At 40.8% G+C, this 20,161-nt stretch overlaps 1 protein-coding gene across 2 annotated transcripts in view; it reads left to right on the plus strand.

The window, feature by feature from the left end:
- Positions 1 to 537: 537 nt before the first annotated feature.
- The window catches only part of SPTSSB (serine palmitoyltransferase small subunit B), a 29,891-nt gene continuing 10,267 nt past the window's right edge, over positions 538 to 20,161 (plus strand). Inside the window, exons 1-2 of one of the 2 annotated variants that reach the window (XM_053221251.1) lie at positions 538 to 1,468; positions 11,703 to 11,798. The gene's annotated coding sequence lies outside the window, so the exon portion shown is untranslated. The remainder of the gene's footprint in view (positions 1,469 to 11,702; positions 11,799 to 20,161) is intronic. The other variant, XM_015066042.3, reaches the window with a different exon arrangement.

A 20,161-nucleotide genomic window follows, 5' to 3' on the forward strand; every position in this document is an offset into this window, starting at 1 on the left:
AGGAGGCTCTGGGCCCCGGACGCCCCTGGGTCTTGGGCAGATCGTCTCAGGTGCGGAGTTATCAGGGCTGGGAGCCTCTAGGGCCTCGGCGCTCTCGGCAAAGCAGCCGCCACGTTAAATCTAAGCACCTTGCTCTCGGTAGAGAAGGGATCGATGGTGTTCTGGATGCTGGCTCCCAGGGAAGATGCATTTCGCCGGTCCCGCGCCTCCTCGGGAAGATAATTGAGAGCGGAGCCCGAGCGCTGGGCACGCGGGCCCCGGATCCGCGGGAGCCCGCGCCGCGCGTGTCTGCACCGGCGAGCCGCCTCCCAGCCCTCTTTCCCCAGTTTGCTTTCCTGCCGCAGTCCGGGCCCACATTAATTCTCTTCACTTGTGAGTGAGCACACACAAGTTCCCCGGGCACGATCCTTCCATCTGTTTCCCCGGGGGAGTCCAGTTTTTCAACGATTAACCTCCCAGCCAAGGGGCGGAGGGAAGGTGGCGGGATGGAGGGAGTGGGGCGGGGAGAGGCGTTTTGCACGTTCAAAGGCACCAAAATTAGCTGCCGACGCTAAACGGGTTTACTTTCCTCGGTTTTTGACAAACAAATGCAGTGGGATGCCTGCTCGGCCGACCGCCGCCCCGGCCCCGAGCCCCGGGCTCACTCCTCAGCCTGCTGCCGAGTTTCGCTCCGCAGTCCTGCGCGGCATCCGCCGAGCTTCGCCCCCTTGCCCAGGTCTGCAGATGGATGGATGCTGGGCAGGCTTCCTTCCCCTGGTCGGGTTAACGCCGGCTTAGGCTAAAGCCCCAAAGCTCCCACGTTGGGCCTCCTGTTTATCAGCCCGCCCCCACCACCACTACCAAAGGACGTGCCCCTTTGGTAGTGTCGGGGCTCCCAGCCCAAGCGAGGGGGAGGACACCTCCCTATCCCCTCCTCCCCATCCGCGCGGCGGCTCGGGGTTTTACTGCAGCAGCCGGAGGTGACAGCGACGCCTTAGCCTCCTCCGTTGCTCTCAGAGCCCCGGCTTCCCCTGCATCCGGAAAGCGCCCCCTCCAGAGAGGCTGGTCCCCGGAGAAGTGCCAACGAGCTGCAGAAAACCAAATTTAAAAATGTAGAAGTCGCTGGGCTGCATTCCTCCGAGGACGAGCCTGATCGCCCAGGACTGAGAGTGGCAGCGTGTGGGAAGTTGGGACCGTAGAGCAAGGGGGGAGGGGAGTGGTGCAGCCGGCATTCTCTTCTGGAAGGAATCGCTGGGAGCAGTGCTGTTGGACACAAGTTTGCGTGGGAGTGTTTTCCTTTTGTCAATAATTAATCACCGGAATCAGTCTGGCAGAATTGGAGTTTTAGCAATAGTGCAGAGGGCGGGGCCGAACACCTAACTCCAGGACGCTCCGAGCCACCCGGCGCAGTGGGAAGCTGGCAGCAGCTGGGGAGGAGCCAAAGCCTGGGTGCTCACCTAAGCCGCAGGGAGATACACCCAACCGGGAGGTAAGCATCTTCCAAAATATATGCTTGAACGCTAAAGCAGATTTAGTAAGATAGAATTCCTGCCTTTGCAGGGGAAAAATTAATCCTAGCTTTAATGCAATTTATCAGTTTATTATTTAACTGCATTAAAAAATTAAGGATTGAATGGGTTTTTCCATTTGCCTTGAACTGTGTTAGAAACTAAGAGGTTTCAACTCAACAGAAGCCAAACTTTATTACTGAAACTTTCCCAGCCAAAAGAAGAGAAAATTACTTCGTTAATTACTTTCAGGATTTATCCTTGTGTAGTTCAGTAACTGTTCAGGGAAATATCATTGGGAGATGCTTGGTTTCATTCTTAAATATTCTAGTTTTATGTTCTTATACAATACTTTTTTTGCCCATAAAGCTACTTTAGGCAGTAATACACACAAGCCAACTGGCCAAAAAGTGACGAATTTCCAATAAGGAATACATTTTAACGTTTTCTCACGATTATTAAGCAATACGTATTCTCTCAAAGATGCTGATGTGATTATTTATAACTAACCAGACTTCTAAACCCCAAGAGAAAGGAATAGTCAACTTCACCATGGAGGTGGGGGTGTGAGGAATAGGAAGAAAAGGGTTTTAGATATGAGCAGAGTCTCAACTAAAGTGATATTCAACTGGTTGGCGATTAATATATAGGAGATCAGCCCTTGATTCAATAAAGAATTTGAAGAATTATTAAATGTAAATCTTAGCCCTAAAACTACAAATAAATTCATCAGGGAAATTGGGAAAGTTGTTTTTCAAAAAGACATAGAGTGGTGTGGTAGTTCTTTTGAATTAATGAAGAAATGTATGGTCATTTTTGCCTATGAACTTTTCAGATTAATGCATAGAACTAATGAGGTTTTCATAACTTGATTTGCACATTGTAACTATTCCTATGCTTTTAAAAACAGGCATCATTTTGATAAATTTCAATGGCGGTGATGGCCTTCTACACAGATTACTAGAGCAACAATAAGCTTTCATCTGAAATGCACTATCACCCTCATTGTTCAAATATTTCCATTCAACTATTTATAGCAATAAATTAAAAATGGTTTGTCAGACCAAATACATTTGGATACAAAGTTAAAAGTCAACCAGTCCTCAACTTCAATCAGTTTTCTTAATCCACTGTTTATAAACTTGCAAATACTTTTATAAAAACTGCCCCTCATAATTCTGTATCTACTATGTCAGCATAAACTATTTTACCACCAAGTATACAAGGTGAAACACTTTCTCTAAAAAATTATCCAAATGGAACTCAACTTCCAGAATGGTGTGTAAGGAGCTCTATGAACCCACTCCTTAGCAAAACATCAATTGGTAAAGAGTATACATCAGCAACTAGTTAGTCTCTAGAAATTGTCCTGAGGAAATATAACGGATGAAGAAAACTTTATTCAAGACAGTCTACTAAAATTCAATAAGAGCAGCAAGAGTGTGAGGCATTTAAGCCACAACCCAGTCCCTGCCCACCTCCAGCTATGGGACCATGTTCCACTCTGGATGGGTGCCGCTGAGAACACAGGACTCCCTCTCAACTTGGATCCTAGTCTAGGGCTATGGTATATCCCTGAGAAAAGCAGGCTGCCGGCATCTTACCACCCCAGCTTTGTGTTGCAAAAGTTCTTTTCTAGACTGGAGCAGGCAAGAGGTCTGAGGCTCTTCCTCCAACTATCCCCAATTCTTAAGGCCTGTGAGGAAAAATTCAACATCTAAAAGACAAATAAGCCATTTAAAAATGGGCAAGGGAATTGAATAGACATTTCTCCAAAGAAGACGTACAAACAGCCAATCGACACATGAAAAAGTGCTTACTATCAGTAGTCATTAGGGAAACGAAGATCAAAAGCGTAAGATACCATTTCACACCAACCAAAGTGCCATAATAAGAAACAAACAAACAAACAAAAAACAAATAATAACAGTTGTTGGAAAGGAGGTAGAGAAATTGGAATCATCATACACTGCTGGTGGGAATGTAAAATGGTGAGCTGCTATGGCAGGTAGTTTGGTAGCTCCTCAAAAAGTTCAACATAGAGTAACCATATAATCCAGCCCCATTCCACTCCTAGCTGTATATCCAAGAGAATTAGAATGTGTGTCCACGTAAGAATGTATACACAAATGTTTGCAGCACCATGACTCAAAATAGCCCAAAATGAAAACAATCTAAGTGTTCATTGACTGAAAAATGGATAAAGTATGGTACAGAATGGAACAACGGAATATTATCCAGCAATAAAAAGGAATGAAGTACTGATACTTGTTACAGCATGGGTGAACATTGAAAAGATTACGCTAAGTGGAAGAAGACCATATATTGTATGATTCCATCTGTGTTCCATATCCACAATAGGCAATCCTGTAGCCAGAAAGAAAGGGTGGAATTGGAAAAGAATAGAGGACAACTGGGGCGCCTGGGTGGCTCAATTGGTTAAGTGTCCGACTTCGGCTCAGGTCATGATCTCGCAGTTTGCGAGTTCAAGCCCTGCATCAGGCTCTGTGCTGACAGCTTTCTCAGAGCCTGGAGGCTGCTCTGGATTCTGTCTCCCTTTCTCTCTGTCCTTCCCCCGCTTACACCCTGTCTCTGTCTCTCTCAAAAATAAATAAACATTAAAAAATTTTTTTTTAAAGAATAGGGGACAACTGCTAAAGGATACAGGTATCTTGTTGGGGTGATGAAAATGGTCTAAAATTGACTGGTGATGTTTATATAACTGTGAGCATACTAAAAACCATTGAATTATATACATTAAATGGGTGAATGGGTGAATTACATGTTAATAAGACTTTTTTTTTTTTAATAAACTAGCCAAGATATTAAAAGAACAGATGGATTTAGAATTTGGACTTCATGAATCCCCACGTACCAGTAGATGTATAGTTTATATGAGGATTTCTCCCAAGGACCACACTGAAATAGATGACATAATTAAGAGTGGCACAGGTGTTACACGGCTATGTGATTTGCATATGTTTGCAAACCCACCAAGCTTTCCTCTGTTTAGAAATAAGTCAAATGTCATTAAGGCAGGCCTAGAGAGAATTGGCTTGCAAATCCCCTACCTTTTTGGATTCACCAACCTACTCTATTAATTTAAGCCCAGTGAAGCCAGTTGTTCCTCCCACTTCTAGATAAATCTAGTCCTTTATCAGTTCTTCAGACCACTTATTGAAAGAGGCCACACTAAGTGAGAGGAGGTTACTAAATCTCAGTCAAAAGTGAACTTTGTTACTCAGATTAGCCCAGTCTCGCTTACACTAGATTGGGCCCGGAAGTAGGAGTCTTGGGAGGAAAGGACGAGCTGGGGCAGCCACTAGGGTCCTCAAAGCACACTGACATGTCACTGCTGGGAAGCATCTCCTGTGATTGGGACAGTCTCAAATACAGGAGAAGCTCTCAAATAATTAATGGACTGCCTGATCTGGTCCTAAGAACCATGGAATTGGATGACAGTGTTTTGTCCAGAAATAAGAATATAAAATTGGTGAGTCTGAGTTTCGTGTGGCTGGTAAGCAGCACCTCAACTTGCTGCTAGAAACAGTTATAATACACTCAGACAAACCACACCCTTACCCTTAGCTGTAGGGACTCAAGTAAGTCTGCCGGCTTCAGGAAAACTCAAGATTTTCCATTCTCATCAGCACAGACTGATCCTTCCATGTATGTTTATTTTTTTTTACCTTTTTTAAGTGTTTATTTATTTGAGAGAGAGAGAGTGCGCATGCACAGGAGACGGGCAGAGAGAGAAGGAAACAGAGAATCCCAAGTAGGCTTCGCCCTGTCAGTGCACAGCCTGACACAGGGCTCGATCTCATGAAACATGAGATCATGACCTGAGCTGAAATCAAAAGTCAGACGCTTAACCACATGAGCCACCCAGGCGCCCCATGCCATGCATGTTTAGAAGAGCCTATCATGCTGATAAAAATGGGTTCTATGTGACTTTTGACCACCAAAGTTTTGTAGAGGTCCTTTTGCAATATTTTAGCCAATTAGAATTTAAAAAAAAAATTTTTTTAATGTTTATTTGCTTCTGAGAAACAGAGAGAGACAGAGCATGCGCAGGGGAGGAGGCGAGAGAGAGAGGGAGACACAGAATCCAAAGCAGGCTCCAGGCTCTGAGCTGTCAGCACAGAGCCCAACGCAGGGCTCAAACTCACGAACCATGAGATCATGACCTGAGCTGAAGTCAGACGCTTAACTGTCTGAGCCACCCAGGCACCCTGCCAATTAGAAGATTTATATAAAATAATTGTAATTGTAAATGTCCAACCAGTTGTCTATAAATTAAATATATGTAAAAAAAAACCCTTGATCACAGTTATTATTTATTAATATTACTTTGATCAGGATTAATAATTCATTTATCCAACAGATATTTATCGTGCACCTATCCTGTGCCAGAACAACTCTAGGCCCTGAATGAGTAATAAACTAAGCTCCCTTGAGGAGCTTAAATTCTAGAGGGGACATCAGCCATTTAAAGAATTATTTAAAAATAATAATTATTATAATAAGTGAATTTTATAGCATATGAGCGGAGAAAAGGGCTCTGGAGAAAAATTAACCAGGGAAGGGAATGAGGTGCAGTTTTAAACTGTGGCATCAAGCTAGGAAGTAAAATTATATAATTAGATAACATAAAGATTGTGTACAAACTTGGCCACATGTCTCTGAGATAGACCATGAAGATGCCCCCTGGGAGTCTTGGTTTCCCCTTCCCATCAGCATTATTTTGCTACCTTAGATTTGCTGCTGTTTCAATAAGGAAAATATTAGCCTCAACAAATTCCAAGCAGGTACAAGGAAGACATAGCTAATACCTGCTCTAAAGAACTATAACCTAAATAAAACACCGCCTTATGATAACAAATATTCTCGTTGAAGGAAATCATTAGCCCGGGCTTTCGGTTTTCTTTTGCCTTTCTCTTTTGCTTTGCCCTGGATTCTTGTAGTCTGCCAGAGGACTGTGTGGTAAATAATTAAGAACTGCTCTCCCAAAGTTAACATCTTTTTGAAGAGTGAGAGGGTAGGGGAGAGGTTGAGGGGAAGAAAATTTTCAGGCCAACTTGGAAAGGTGAAAGGAGAACAGATCTTTCAAAATTAGAGAACAGAGCATGGAATCCCACAGATCACTTGATAAAAGGTGGGGGAAAGTAACCAGAGTGTCCACTTAGCTGGACTGTCCCAGAATCTCTACTCAAGTCACCTGTTTTAAAAGATACCTGAGGACACATTGTTCAGTAAAATACAATGGGTGTGGCAGCTTTCCTGGAATAGAGCTTTTGGAAAATGGCTTAAAAGAGAGCAGGGACTTGATTTTTTTTAAGTCAAAAAAAGAGCATTTATTTCAGGCTTACAGGAGAAGAATTTAAGCATGTTCAGAGTCAAGTTAGAAATAAGTCAAAAGAATCCCTGTTGGGGTGCATGGGTGGTTCAGTCGGTTGAATGGCCAACTCTTGATTTCAGCTCAGGTCATGATCCCTGGGTCTCAAGCCCTGAGTCGGGCTCCTTGCTGACCATGGAGCCTCCTTAATCCCTCTCCCTCTGCCCCTCTCCCTCACTTGCACGCTCTCTCTCTGTAGAAAGTGGCCAGAGGAGAGTGACCGTGTCAGTCTTATTCATAGTTTATATCTCCAGCATACTCTTGATGAACCGTTGATTGGATGGACGGATATGTAGATTAATGATCTGCCAGGTTAAGATCAAAGGTGTTTGCACAAAGAGACAGTATAGCAAGAGTGGTTAAGAGTTGTGTTCTCTACATTAGTTGCGAGACTTTGCACCAGCTTTTAAATTTCCCAGTGTCTCAGTTTCCTCATTTGTGAAACAGTTATAGAAATAGTGCCTCCATTATAGTGTTATTAGGCGAACTACATAAGGCAATACATATAAAGTGGTTAGCAAAGTTCTGGGACATAAGTTGTTCAATAAATACTCTCTGCGATTGTTACCAAAATAGAATGGTAGTTTCCTGGGTGACAGTTTGCTATTTAAACATTGCATCCCTGCCTTTTCAGCTCCATTAGAAGATCAAAGGTTGTCAAGTAGGAATTCCAAGCTAATGTGATCATTTTGAGTTCCAGATCTCTGAAAAGATACAAAAGAGAATTTGGGAATTAATAGAAGTAGAATATTGAACAAATAAATTAAAAGGACCAGCAGAAGAAAGAAGGAAACAAGTTCAAAATGTCACTTCCATGGCAATTTTTCTGGAGCAATAATAACTCTACTGTCCTCACACCCAGACCTCTTCTTTAGGTGACCAAAATGCCAGCTCATCGCTGTTCTGCAACATGCTTGTGCATCATAGAATGTCATGCCCCACAGGCATCAATAAATGTTTGCTCATGCAGAAGAAAGAAAAGTGAAAACAAAATTTGAAGTTGAGTCTTATCTAAACCTAGAGATTGTGGGGTACCTGGGTGGCTCAATTGGTTAAGCATCTGTCTTCGGCTTAGATCATGATCTCACAGTTCGTGGGTTCAAGCCCCGCATCAGGCTCTGTGCTGATAGCTCAGAGCGTGGAGCCTGCTTCTGATTCTGCATCTCCCTCTCTCTCTGCCCCTCCCCAGCTTGTGCTCACTCATGCTCTCTATCAGAAATAATAAGTGAAAAATTTTTAAAAATAAATAAATAAACCTAAAGAGTGTTATAGTATCTTTTTCATTTCTTTTGAAAATCGAATAATCCGCTTTTTGTGTGAGATCTTTAGTCAGAATTATCATAGTATCTCCTCATAGACAGTTCCCTCTTACCTTCTAACTGAGGCCAAAGGCCGGCCTATGACCAACCTATGGAAACCCAGCGTCTTTACTGCCTCCTTCTACTTCTGTCAGAGAGAATTCACACGGTCTCTTTCTTAACCATGGAGGAATGTCATGTTTTTCATCTTCTGTTAAGAATAGTAAACTGCTTGCCCCTTACTAACTCATCAACTGGGGAGTCGTTTTTAAGTAAAATCAGCTTAGAATTGCTTTATTGATGGAAAAAAATAGGCATAGAAAGAATACATAACTGACCCAAATACTTCAGTTACCAACTCTTTATTCCTCGAGGTTGCAGATACTTTACTCCACAAGGGAGATCTTGGTCCTTAAATTTTTAATAAGATATTTTATTGACTAAAATTTTAAACAAAGAAAATAAATCAATCAGGTTGCCCTAGTTCTGGTTTCGAAGGGCAGGAAAATCAGGTTATAATTTAGGACAAAGGAGTTGTTCCACAGGTTTCCTCCATTTAGGAGAAAACAAACATTGATGCAAACACAAAAGAGGTGATATGGTACCCCTGTGAACTTCCGGAGTGAAGTCTTTCTCCTAGACTCATGGGAGTCACCATTTGACCCACTTAGCTCGTATGTCTCTGAAGGGTCCAGTAGAGTCACTTGAAAGGAATCTCTTCGGACTGGAAATAAGATGCATGTAGAAAATAAGAAGAACAGGTAATAAACGTGACAAAAATTATTCTCTCTGAGCCCTTACTCTCTGAGCTCCCTGAAGCATCCTCTACCAATGTTGTGTTTGTTGTATCACCTTCACAGCAACGCAGAGATAATCATTTTTGTGCTACTGACAACCTAACCGATGTTCCCAGAGGTTAAACAACATTCTGAATATCGTACAATAGCAAACTCCAGTTTGCCAATTTCAAAACCCACACTTTTGTTATGGCAAAAAAACAACTTAATGAAGCAAATCATTCTCTAGTGGGATATTGAATTCTGTTGTAGAAATAAGATCTTAGATTTGATGAAATCTTAGTAATTTCTTCTTAAAACCTTCCTGCTGATTGGTAACAACCCTCAGAAGGTGTGGTTCAGTCTCTGCTTGAACAGTTTCCCTAATGGAAATCTCACTCCTTCAACCAGGCAATCGTTTCCCCTTTAGATAGCTCTTATTGTTTAAAGTTTTTCCTGAGATTCACCTCTGAAAACAATAAAACAATTCCAAACCTTCACCTCCATGATAGCCTGTAACACATTTAAAACACAAGTTTCTCTCTCTCCAAATCTTCTCTCAATGTTGCCCTTGAAAACCTTCCAGACGTTCTCTATCTAACTTTCTTTGGCTATGCTCAACCTGCCGCAGTAACCACTCATACCAGCTGGAAAAAAGATGCTAATCAAAGAGTTGCAGCCCCCTCTTGTCATCCACGGCACAGTACTTCTGTAGATACAGAAGAATATTGGCACTGCAGTCTGAATGTATCTCCCCAAAATCCATGTTGAATCGGAACCCCCAAAGTGATTAGGAGGTAGGGGCCCTTCAGAGGTGCTTAGGTCATAAGAATGGAGCCCCCTCATGAATGGGATTAGTGATCATATAAAAGAGGCTCCAAAGGGATCTCTTGCCCCTTCCACCATGTAAGGACATGTTAGAAAGTGCCAGCTATGAACCGGGAAGAGGGCCTTCACCAGAAAGACAGTGATGCTGGCACCTTGATCTTGGACTTAGTCTCCAGAACTATAAGAAATAAATCACTATTGTTTATAAGCTACCCAGATTGTGGCATTCTATAAAAGCCCAAATGGACTGAGACAATTAGATCACTTTTATTTGCCAACCTTTCCACAACACTAATGGCTCATAATGAACTTGAAGTCAATTTAAATTCTTTAGTGTTTTTTACTTGAACTGATCATAGGCCACATTTCCCTCCATCCTACCCTTGGACAAGTAACTATTTTTTTCAGGGTTTTTTTTTAAGTTTATTTATTTATTTTGAGAGCAAGAACTCCTGTACATGAGCAGGGGGAGGGGGCAGAGAGAGAAGAGAGAGAGAATCCCCAGCAGGCTCTGAACTGTCAGCATGGAGACTGACATGGGGCTTGATCCCACGAACTGTGAGATCATGATCTGAGCTGAAAGCAAGAATCAGACGCTTAACTGACTGAGCCACCCAGGTACCCCCAACTGACTTTTCGAACTGAAGAACACGACTTTATATTTCCCCCAAAGTTTGACCATACTTGGAACTCTGTAATCTGCTGTATTTTACAACTCCACCCCATAACTTGGACTTATCTGCAAATTCTTTTTCTTCCTTTCTTTCTCTCTCTCTCTTTCTTTCCTTCTTTTGCTTTCTTGCTTTCATGTCTATTTATTTTTGAGAGACAGACAGACAGAGCATGAGTGGGGGAGGGGGAGAGGGAGAGAGAGAGAGAGAGAGAGAGAGAGAGAGAGAGACAGAATCCCAAACAGGCTCCAGGCTATAAGCTGTCAGCATAGAGCCCAACACAGAGCTTGAACCCCAAATTTATGTTACTTTACCAATTATGAAGCTCTTTCACAAACATTTCATATGATTCTTACAACTACCCTGTAAATGAGATACTTTTGTCATTCTATATGTGAGGACAAAGATTCAGAAAGACTGTCTGACTTGCCAAATGTGACACAGCTAATAAATAAGAAATTAAGAAACAAGCCTTAGGCCTTCTGACTCTGTTTCCAGTGACTTTTCAAAACCTGATTTTAAATACAATAATTAACTTCACCTCTTTCCTTTTTCTACAACCTCCCTGCCCCCCACATGGATATCAACAGAGACTAATTAAAATCAAAAAACATTCTCTACAAACAAAATCTCGCTCAGAAACCCACTACATAAAGCAGATTACAAGCCGGTTGTTCTGATAAAAGAGAGGTATAAGCCCCTTAGCCTCTAACTCTGTCCCAGTTGGGACCTCCCCTAAACCCTGCTATGGGTGGTAATGTGGCACCTTATAGTCCTCCAAGTACATTCAGATGTCACTAGCCAATGGCATGTTCTCAAACTGTAACCTTCTCTAAGAATAATTTTTAAAGTATGGCTAAATTTTCACGCCTTGTTTTTATAATACAATCTAGAATTTTGTGGGAAATCATTTAGCAGGATGGAACAGAATTGTTTTGACATGGAACAGAATTGTCTTATTTATTTTTAGATTTTATTCATTTTTTTAAATTTATTTTAAAGAGAGAGAGAGCATGCACATGTGGAGGAGAGGGACAGAGGGAGGGAGAGAGAAAGTCTCAAGCAGGCTCCATGCTCAGCGCAGAGCCTTTCGCAGGGCTTGACCCCGTGACCCTGGGATCATGAACTGAGCCAAAATTAAGAGTTGGACACACAACTAACTGAGCCACCCAGGCACACCAACATGGAACAGAATTGTTTTAAAGTTTGAAGGCAACTTTGGGTTAATTCCCATCTTTATTTCACAGATGAAGAAACAGCAACCCAGAGAAGAGAAGTAACCCACACAGGATCATTCCATAGAGGCACAAGGGCAAGAACCCAATCTGGACCCTCCCTGGCAGGTAAATTCTTCCAATTAGAGCATGGAATCGCCCTTTTAGAAATCTGACCCTTTTGAAACAATATGACATCTTTAATAACATGGAGCTTCTGGTTCTCACATAAGCAACCAACAAACATTTATTATACACTTGACATTACAATGGCATTTAAGATAATATAAAGGAATAAAATGTGGCAATTAGCTTTAGTAATGAGGCCTTGAAGCAGCCGTTCTCAGCTTACAGATATCGAGGCCCCTTTGAAGTGTAGGTAGAAAATGTTTATGCAAAATTTGCAAACATTTTAAGGGGTTTATAGATGCACCCCACCACCGAGTGCTTAACCTCCAGGTGAGGAGCCTCTCGCTAGCTCAGTACAAGTGCCAGGGTCAGGACTGTATAGCTCCAACTACTTTCTTATTTATGGGTCTGCTGGTTAAAGGCTGCTTCTGTTTCAGTATCCTTCATCTTTTATTTAAATGGAGCCGCATCCCATCCTGAAGACCTTTGATACAAGAGAGGAGTAAATGTCTTAGTATCTAATTAACTAGATGGGACAAATTGAGAAATATAAAATGAAAACATTTTCTTTCCAAAATGTTAACTGTGAAAGTGAGGATGATCCGTGCTTATAATAGGACATTCATTTCCCTTCTGTTTCTTTAATTTTTAAGAAAGTAAGAAAAGAAAAATAAACCTAGATTTCCACTAGTTGCCTGGCCACTTTTATGAAATCTATGGTAAATGGGAAAAAGAGTAGGGGTGGGGACAAAAAGAAATAGATTTATCTTCTAAATTGATTGTTTCTTAATCCTTCCCTTTGCCATAATGTTTTCAGAGATTGATGATCCTGAAATGGTTGGCCACAATTTCTTCATTTCAAAATAATTTGGGAAGTTCCAATATTACTTTAAAGTTATGGATAATGAGGCCTGATTTCAAAATTCAAAAAACACTCCTTGGACATTAGCATGTGCAGAGCATTGTCACAGGAAGCAAGTGCAGTGTGACAGAAAGACCACTTTGGAGTGAGAGAATCCTAGGACTGAATCCCACTGTCATTTCCTCCTTGGCTTTAGACCATGAGCAAGGTACAAAAAGATAACGAACTTCAGTTTTCTTTTTTTTTTTAACGTTTATTTATTTTTGAGAGACAGAGAGAGAGAGAGAACAAGCAGGGGAGGAACAGAGAGAGAGGGAGACACAGAATCCGAAACAGGCTCCAGGCTCTGACCTGTCAGTACAGAGCCTGACGTGGGGCTCAAACCCATGAACCGGGACATCATGACCTGACCCGAAGTCAGTTGCTTAACCGACTGAGCCACCCAGGCACCCCTCAGTTTTTGTATCTTTAAAATGAAGTGATATATTTTTTATCTCCTTTTGACAGCCACACCAGAACTGAATAAATGTACTAGAGAAGAATCTCTCTAAAAGTGGCCTCCAGTGTGATAACTGATAAAGTTCAGATGATTTGTCTTACAGATGAGCTCATTCTCTTTTCGTCTATGCCTGGTGTCCATAGCTAAGGCTATGATTAGTAGGATTAGTATAGTGTATAGTGTGTAGAATATAGTGTGTGGTGTAGTGTGTAGTAATCTTAACAGTTAATGTTCATTTAGCCCTTCTTATGTATTATTCTAATACCTTACACGTTTTCATCTTGCCAGAAATTTTATGATGTTCTATTATGATTTCTAATTTCCAGTTGAGGAAACTGAGTTGGAGTGGGTAACTTAGCCAGGATCAAAGCCAGACATGATCCAGAGCCAGAGCTCCATACTCACCACACTGCCTCTCAGTGAGATTCTCACCCAGCTCCCCGTGTTGTCACTGTGAGACTTTTGCCCTCAGTTTCTTCATCCTTCATCACTTAAGTTAAGCATCTAGCCAGTGCCTGCTGCAGTGGTACTTAATAAATGTTCCTGTTCCCTGAAGAGAGTTCCACATTATAAAATTCTAGGGTTTTTAAAGAGCTCTTAATTTGTTTCCCAGGGCTGTGGTAACAAAGCACTACAACGTTGGTGGCTTAAAATAAGAGAAATGTATTCTCTGATAGCTCTGGAGGCTAGGAGTCTGAAATCAATGTGTCAGCAGAGCCACACTCCCTCCAACGGCTTTAGGAAACATTTTTCCTCTGTACCTCCCTCGCTGGAATTTTAGCTACAAAGACCCTTTTCCCAAATAAGATCACATTCACAAGTTCCAAGACGTGGACATAGCTTTTTGGGGATCCACCACTCTTAGGGGATTCCCTCTGGTATTCTTGACCAACAAGCCCTCATTTATACAAAGAGGGAAAAGAACATTTCATCTCACCCAGTTTAGGTGTATCGTTAAATTGGTTATAAAATCTGCCGGTTGAAAATACTTTTCTTAATGTACCCACTTGCCGCTAACCTTCTCACATTTACTTGAACATCAGCAAAGTTCTAGGAAACAAATAAGTGTTACCCATTTAAAAGAACAAGCGTGGAGCTCAGAGCTTCTCCACTTTTCACTGCAATCACACAAGGCATCCGTGCACCTGGAGAATAAAGCCAGCGATAATATGTCCACATACAAGGAGAATGAGAAATCCGCTTGGCTCAATTGTCAACGAGAATTTTTTCTTTTAGTATGTCATTTAAGTAACTCAATTCTAAGTACAAGATCATAAGATCTAATTAGAGTAATTTAATTTACTAAAAGCAACAACATTTTTTGACATAACTCTATAAACACCTGCCTTTCCTTTCTCCCCTTCTCATTTTACCCCTCCAATTCCTATCCCAGAAACTAGCTGACCTAGAATCCCAACCAACTCAGTAGGGAAATGCCCCTGGATCTGGGGGTTGGCAGAGAAGATAGCTCAACAATGCTATGTCAATCTCCATGACCCTTGGAGTCAGCCTGGCTTTCCACTCATTTGCCTAAAAGCAGTAATAACTGAGACACAGAAGTAGCTCAGTTGAGGGCAGTGAAAAGGCAGCAGACCATATTAGTACTGTCACAAAAATTACACCTATGGAAATTCAGTGTTAGTGGTCACCAAAATAAGAAAAATACCGAACTCATCACCAGGAGCATTCCAGACAGTATGATAAGAAGTAAAAAATAAGCCAGAAGAATGAGAAGGAGGAGGAAGCAGAGGAGGAAGAACAGAAAAATAAACAAAAACAAAGTTTTATGAGCAAATATTGTGTTATCAAAAAAAATAAATAAATTTGCAAAGAAAACTACAGTTAGGAAACACTGTCGGAAGTATCTTGGTTGCCCAGCTGCCTATGCAAACAGATTTCCTTTGACAGAACTCTGGGAGCAAGTGCTCAGCAGGTATGATTTTGACACATCAGTATTGCAGTAACTCGCCTTCTTCGGCCTCAAATTGTTCCTTGGAAATAAGCTTTCTGTTTCTGATGAAACATCAATTATAATGAGGATAGGTGGGGATGGATAAAGGCTTCATGGTCAGACTTCTAGCTCCTAAGAAAACAGAGTCCTTTGAAACAAACAGTAAGCAAGTAGTTCCTTTACCAAATTGTGGGTTTTATGGCTAAGAGCTGGGGAAGAAAAGAGAAAGGCAGAACAGTTATGATGTGCGTGGAACACAGTTGCCTAGAAAGGGGTTTATAATGATAGTAGAAAAGTTTCAATCAAACAATTTAACCACTTTTCCACTCTTACTCCTTCGTAAGTGTTCATTGTCAAAAACGAATCAGCATATCATAATTACAGTTCCTACGAGTACTATATTCTGTATATTGTATGCCGAATTTCACTGATGCCAAGAATACACCTAAATATGTCAATCCTCCTCTCAGAAGCTTCTTTGTAGTTTGGCAGTTCCCAATTTTCCTCTTAAACCCTGCAAGTCAAGAAAAAGGGAACCCTGTTGGGACCTTGCAATTATTATTTGAAGACATCTGGGGTTATTCACTTACTCAGCTTTGGATAGTACATCTATGTGATTTTGCTCAACTTGTCATGCCCCACTATGAATGAAGAACCTCAATGACTTTTAATGACAAAAAACATATATTGTTCAGACTGTTTCCAAGTGTATTTTTAAATTTCAGTTCTCCATAATGTTTAGAGTCATTCATTGACATTTAAAATTTTTTTAAGTTTATTTTTGGTGGGGGAGAGGCAGAGAGAGAGAGGGAGAGAAAGAATCCTAAGCATGCTCCACACTGTCAGTACAGACCCTGACACAGGGCTCAAGCTCATGAACCATGAGATCATGACCTGAGCCAAAACCAAGAATCAGAAACTCAACAGAATGAGCCATCCAGGTGCCCCTGACATTTAAAATTAGTTGCAATAAGATACACTACACGTAACATAAAAATTTACTATCTTAACTATTTTTAAATGTACAGCTCAGTAGTGTTAGGTATATTTGCATTGCTGTGCAACCAGTTTCTGAAATGTTTTCATCTTGCAAAACTGAACATAACCATACCCATTGAACAACTCTCAGTTTCCCCCTTCCTCTAGCCCCTGGTAAGACCACCATTCTACTTTGTTTCTATGAGTTTGACTACTTTAGATATCTCCTATAAGAGAAATTATACAACATTTGTCTTGCTGTGACTGGCTTATTTCACTTGGCATAATGTCCTCAAGTTTCATCCATGTGGTAGCATGTGCCAGAATTTCCTTACTTTTTAGGGATGAATAATATTCCATTATACGTATATACTGCATTTTATTCATCCATTAATCTGCCAGTGGACATTTGAGTTGCTTCTACCTTTTGGCTCTTGTGAATAATATGGGTGTACATTTAATGACTTAATTATTTTTAATGACTTTAAGGCCACTGTTTGTGTGGCAACTCTGTTTACTTTTTACCTCTGAAAACAACTTGGCAGACCTTGGGAATAGTATCTTCAGAAGGAAAGGGCCACCCAGAAGCTATAGTCTTTCCTCTTTCCTTCTTTATTTATTTATTTATTTAAATTTTTTTTTTCAACGTTTATTTATTTTTGGGACAGAGAGAGACAGAGCATGAACGGGGGAGGGGCAGAGAGAGAGGGAGACACAGAATCGGAAACAGGCTCCAGGCTCTGAGCCCTCAGCCCAGAGCCTGACGCGGGGCTCGAACTCACGGACGGCGAGATTGTGACCTGGCTGAAGTCGGAGGCTCAACCGACTGCGCCACCCAGGCGCCCCTCCTGTTTCCTTCTTTATAGGATAACAGGGTTTCTTCTTTAATAAAATAGTAATACAGAGGTTCATCTTAAGAAATGACATTATAGTTAAAAACTTGGCTTAGAAGCCCTACTCTCCACTCCAGTATTGGCAGAAATAAATAGGCATACTTGCTCTTTTTCTTTTTGTTATTATTTATTTTTTAATGGTTTTTTATTTTTGAGAGGGGAGGGGAGGGAGAGGGAGAGGGGGAGAAAGAGAATCCCAGGCAGGCTCCATGCTGTCAGTGCAGAGCCCAACGTGGGGCTCAATCCCATGAACCATGAGATCATGACCTGAGCCAAAACCAAGAGTCAGACATTTAACCGAATTACCCACCCGGGTGCCCCACTTGCTCTTTTTCTATATGAGTAAATGAAAGGACAACAGGAATAAGACAAGATATATCATCTCCCCTAGTGCAAATTTCTCTTATTGATCTACTCAACATTAATGTACTTCCTGCTCTTTTTTAGTTTTGAAATATTTATCTTCTTTTTGATAGCTACCCAACATAAAGACTGGTCTAGTATGAATAGTTTATTTCTTAAATTATTTTGAAATTTTCTGTTAAAGTCAAATTCCAAATTTTCTTTCCCAGGCAGTTGTCCTTAATTCACAAATCCCTCTGGAATCTGTCAGCAAATGTCAAACAATAAGGATTACTCAATACATGCCATGCTGCCCAGTGGTCTCAGTTGAGAGTTGGACTGGAAACACATGTTTTCTATTGTTCTGCTTTTATTTAGTGTCAGTTAAATTTGGAGGTAATAAAGTTGGTCCAGATAGCCACAAAAACACTCTGCTTTCGTGTATGATTCAAACCAACACTGTACCAACAACAACTTGGCTAAACTGTTAGTGAGACTTTTTCCTTTTAGTACTATTTCAGTAACTCACTTCTAAGTACGAGAGTAGAAGACTTCGAGTAACTTTTGCCCAAAGCGGTAACGTCCTTTGACTTATAATTGTTTGTTTCTTCCTCTCTGAGGAATCTAGAGAATTTTTCAAATCCATCACTTCTGGTCTGACTTCCAATATTAACCCTGGTATCAGCATAAAGAATTCGTTGCCAAAGGACGGCTGGAGCGTATTCTAAGATGGAAGGGAAATTCACATGAAAATGTTAAGCAAGGATGGAACTTTCTATGAGGCGCAGAAAACATTGGCGTCATCCACAGAAAACTTAGAGCAAGATATCTGGAAAAGCGGGAAGCCAATAAACTGCTATTATGCCTGATTCTTACATAGACATGATAGGAGGTTTTGCCATTAATCATAGGAACTTTGTATCTTTGTGAATCAAATCATGTTCATATAAAGAAGCAGCTTTTGATTAGGTCCCCAAGACAAAAACTATTACTTAAGGTTGGGCAGGGCACAGCCCACACAGTGGTATGTGGTAACCCTGCCCAAGATATTTGAAAATGTGCTTGGAGATTGCGGTGCCTTTCAAGTAGTGGTTTGTGGTCATCGCTATATATGTGTGTTGTTGTATTTTTTATTTTTTCAAAAACATTACTAGGCAATCCAACTAGCAAACACAAATAAGGGCTGAGGTTTTCTTTTCCCCATAAAATATACAAAGCACTCCGTTATAGATAACCGTTATTTCACAAAGACTCTTTGACTTTATAACTTAAGAAAATCTTGCAAATAGTTTAAAGCGGTACCAATTCATAAGAAACAACAACAAATACTACTATGACTATGACTTCTAAAGAGCTCACAACCTATCCCTACATTCTTTATATCAGTGAGACAGACTTAGAGACAATTATGAATTATCTTTATTTTACACAGAGAAGCTGTGATCCAGAAGATTTTGGAACTTGTTCAAGGACACAAAGTAAAATGAATGAATTAATGAATGAATGATGACAAAACAGTAAAGCTGAAACAGAATTCAGGTCTTCAGATGTTCTCTCATCCTGTGATTTTTTTCTATTAGAACAATTTTTCTACCTACCAATCTTAAATTATTACTCACCTAGAGTAAGCACTTGTAAAAGCCATTTTAATGGGCTTTAAAACCACTTCACAAGTAGTTTTTTGTTCCCCACAGAGTCTGTGAACTTTTAACAGTATGAGAAGGAAAGAAAAAAAAGCATTTGTTACACTGAAAAAAATTTAGTACCAGCTTCTTCTTTCCTTCCTACAAAAAGACAGATTGTACTGAATTTATAAAAAACAATCTGCCTAAACCTCATTGCCTGAAAGCAGACAATGAGAATTCATAACTACCTTTTATGTACCCCACATTGTGCTGTGGAAATATTAAATAAGTACAGGTGTGATCCCTGCCCTCACCCCACTTACAATCCAGTCAGCCATCCATCCAGCCATCCAGCTCATCAGCCAGCATGCAAGTATCCCACATTGCAGACAGCGGAGATAAAGAGCTGACTGGGGCATATTCACAGTTCTCAAAGACCTCATAGTCTAGGGGAGAAACAGACTGTACATGGCTAATTATAATATGGTGTAAGTGCTAAAACACTGCTCTAGTAGTAACACATAAAAGAAAGCAATATATTTCCCTTGGGAAGGGTAGTCTCTTGGGAATGTTTCATAGAAGGGAGAATATAGGAGCTAGGATTATGAAAGTAATCAGGATTATGTCTAGAAGAGAAAGGGCACAAGAGCATTTCCAGAAAAAAAAAAAAAGATGAACAAAAGCATAGAAGCTTAAGAGTAAATGGAATTTAGCAGGAGAGTTCAGAGATGCTACTGGAGAGGTAGAGAAATCAAACTCTGAAGGGCCTCAGAGAAATGTTTCATATCATAGGAAATGGAGAGCCACTGAAGGGTTTCAAGCAGAGAAATTAATCTGTGATTTTAGAAAGTTAATTCCAGCAGCAGGATGGAAGATTTTAAGGTGAAAAAGAGATAAGTTGGTAGGCTATTTCATTAGTTCAAGCAAGAGATGGAGAGAATCCATAGCACTGCCCAATAAAATTTGCTGCAGTGATGAAAATGTTCTACATCCATGCTGTCCCATATGGTAGCCATGAGCCACATGTGGCTACTGAGCACTAAACATTTAAATTGCCACATGTGACTAGTAGCTGCCATATTGGACAGTGCAGAGGCATCTTAGAGAAGCTGGCACTTGAGTTAAGCCTTAAAGGAGGGTTTTTCCAATTGGTGTAGCTCACAATTGGGATATTTTTCAATCACCAAAGAGAATAACATAGAATACAGTAGAG

This window comes from Acinonyx jubatus, chromosome C2 (genome assembly GCF_027475565.1).
Source record: "Acinonyx jubatus isolate Ajub_Pintada_27869175 chromosome C2, VMU_Ajub_asm_v1.0, whole genome shotgun sequence".
Lineage (NCBI taxonomy): Eukaryota > Metazoa > Chordata > Mammalia > Carnivora > Felidae > Acinonyx > Acinonyx jubatus.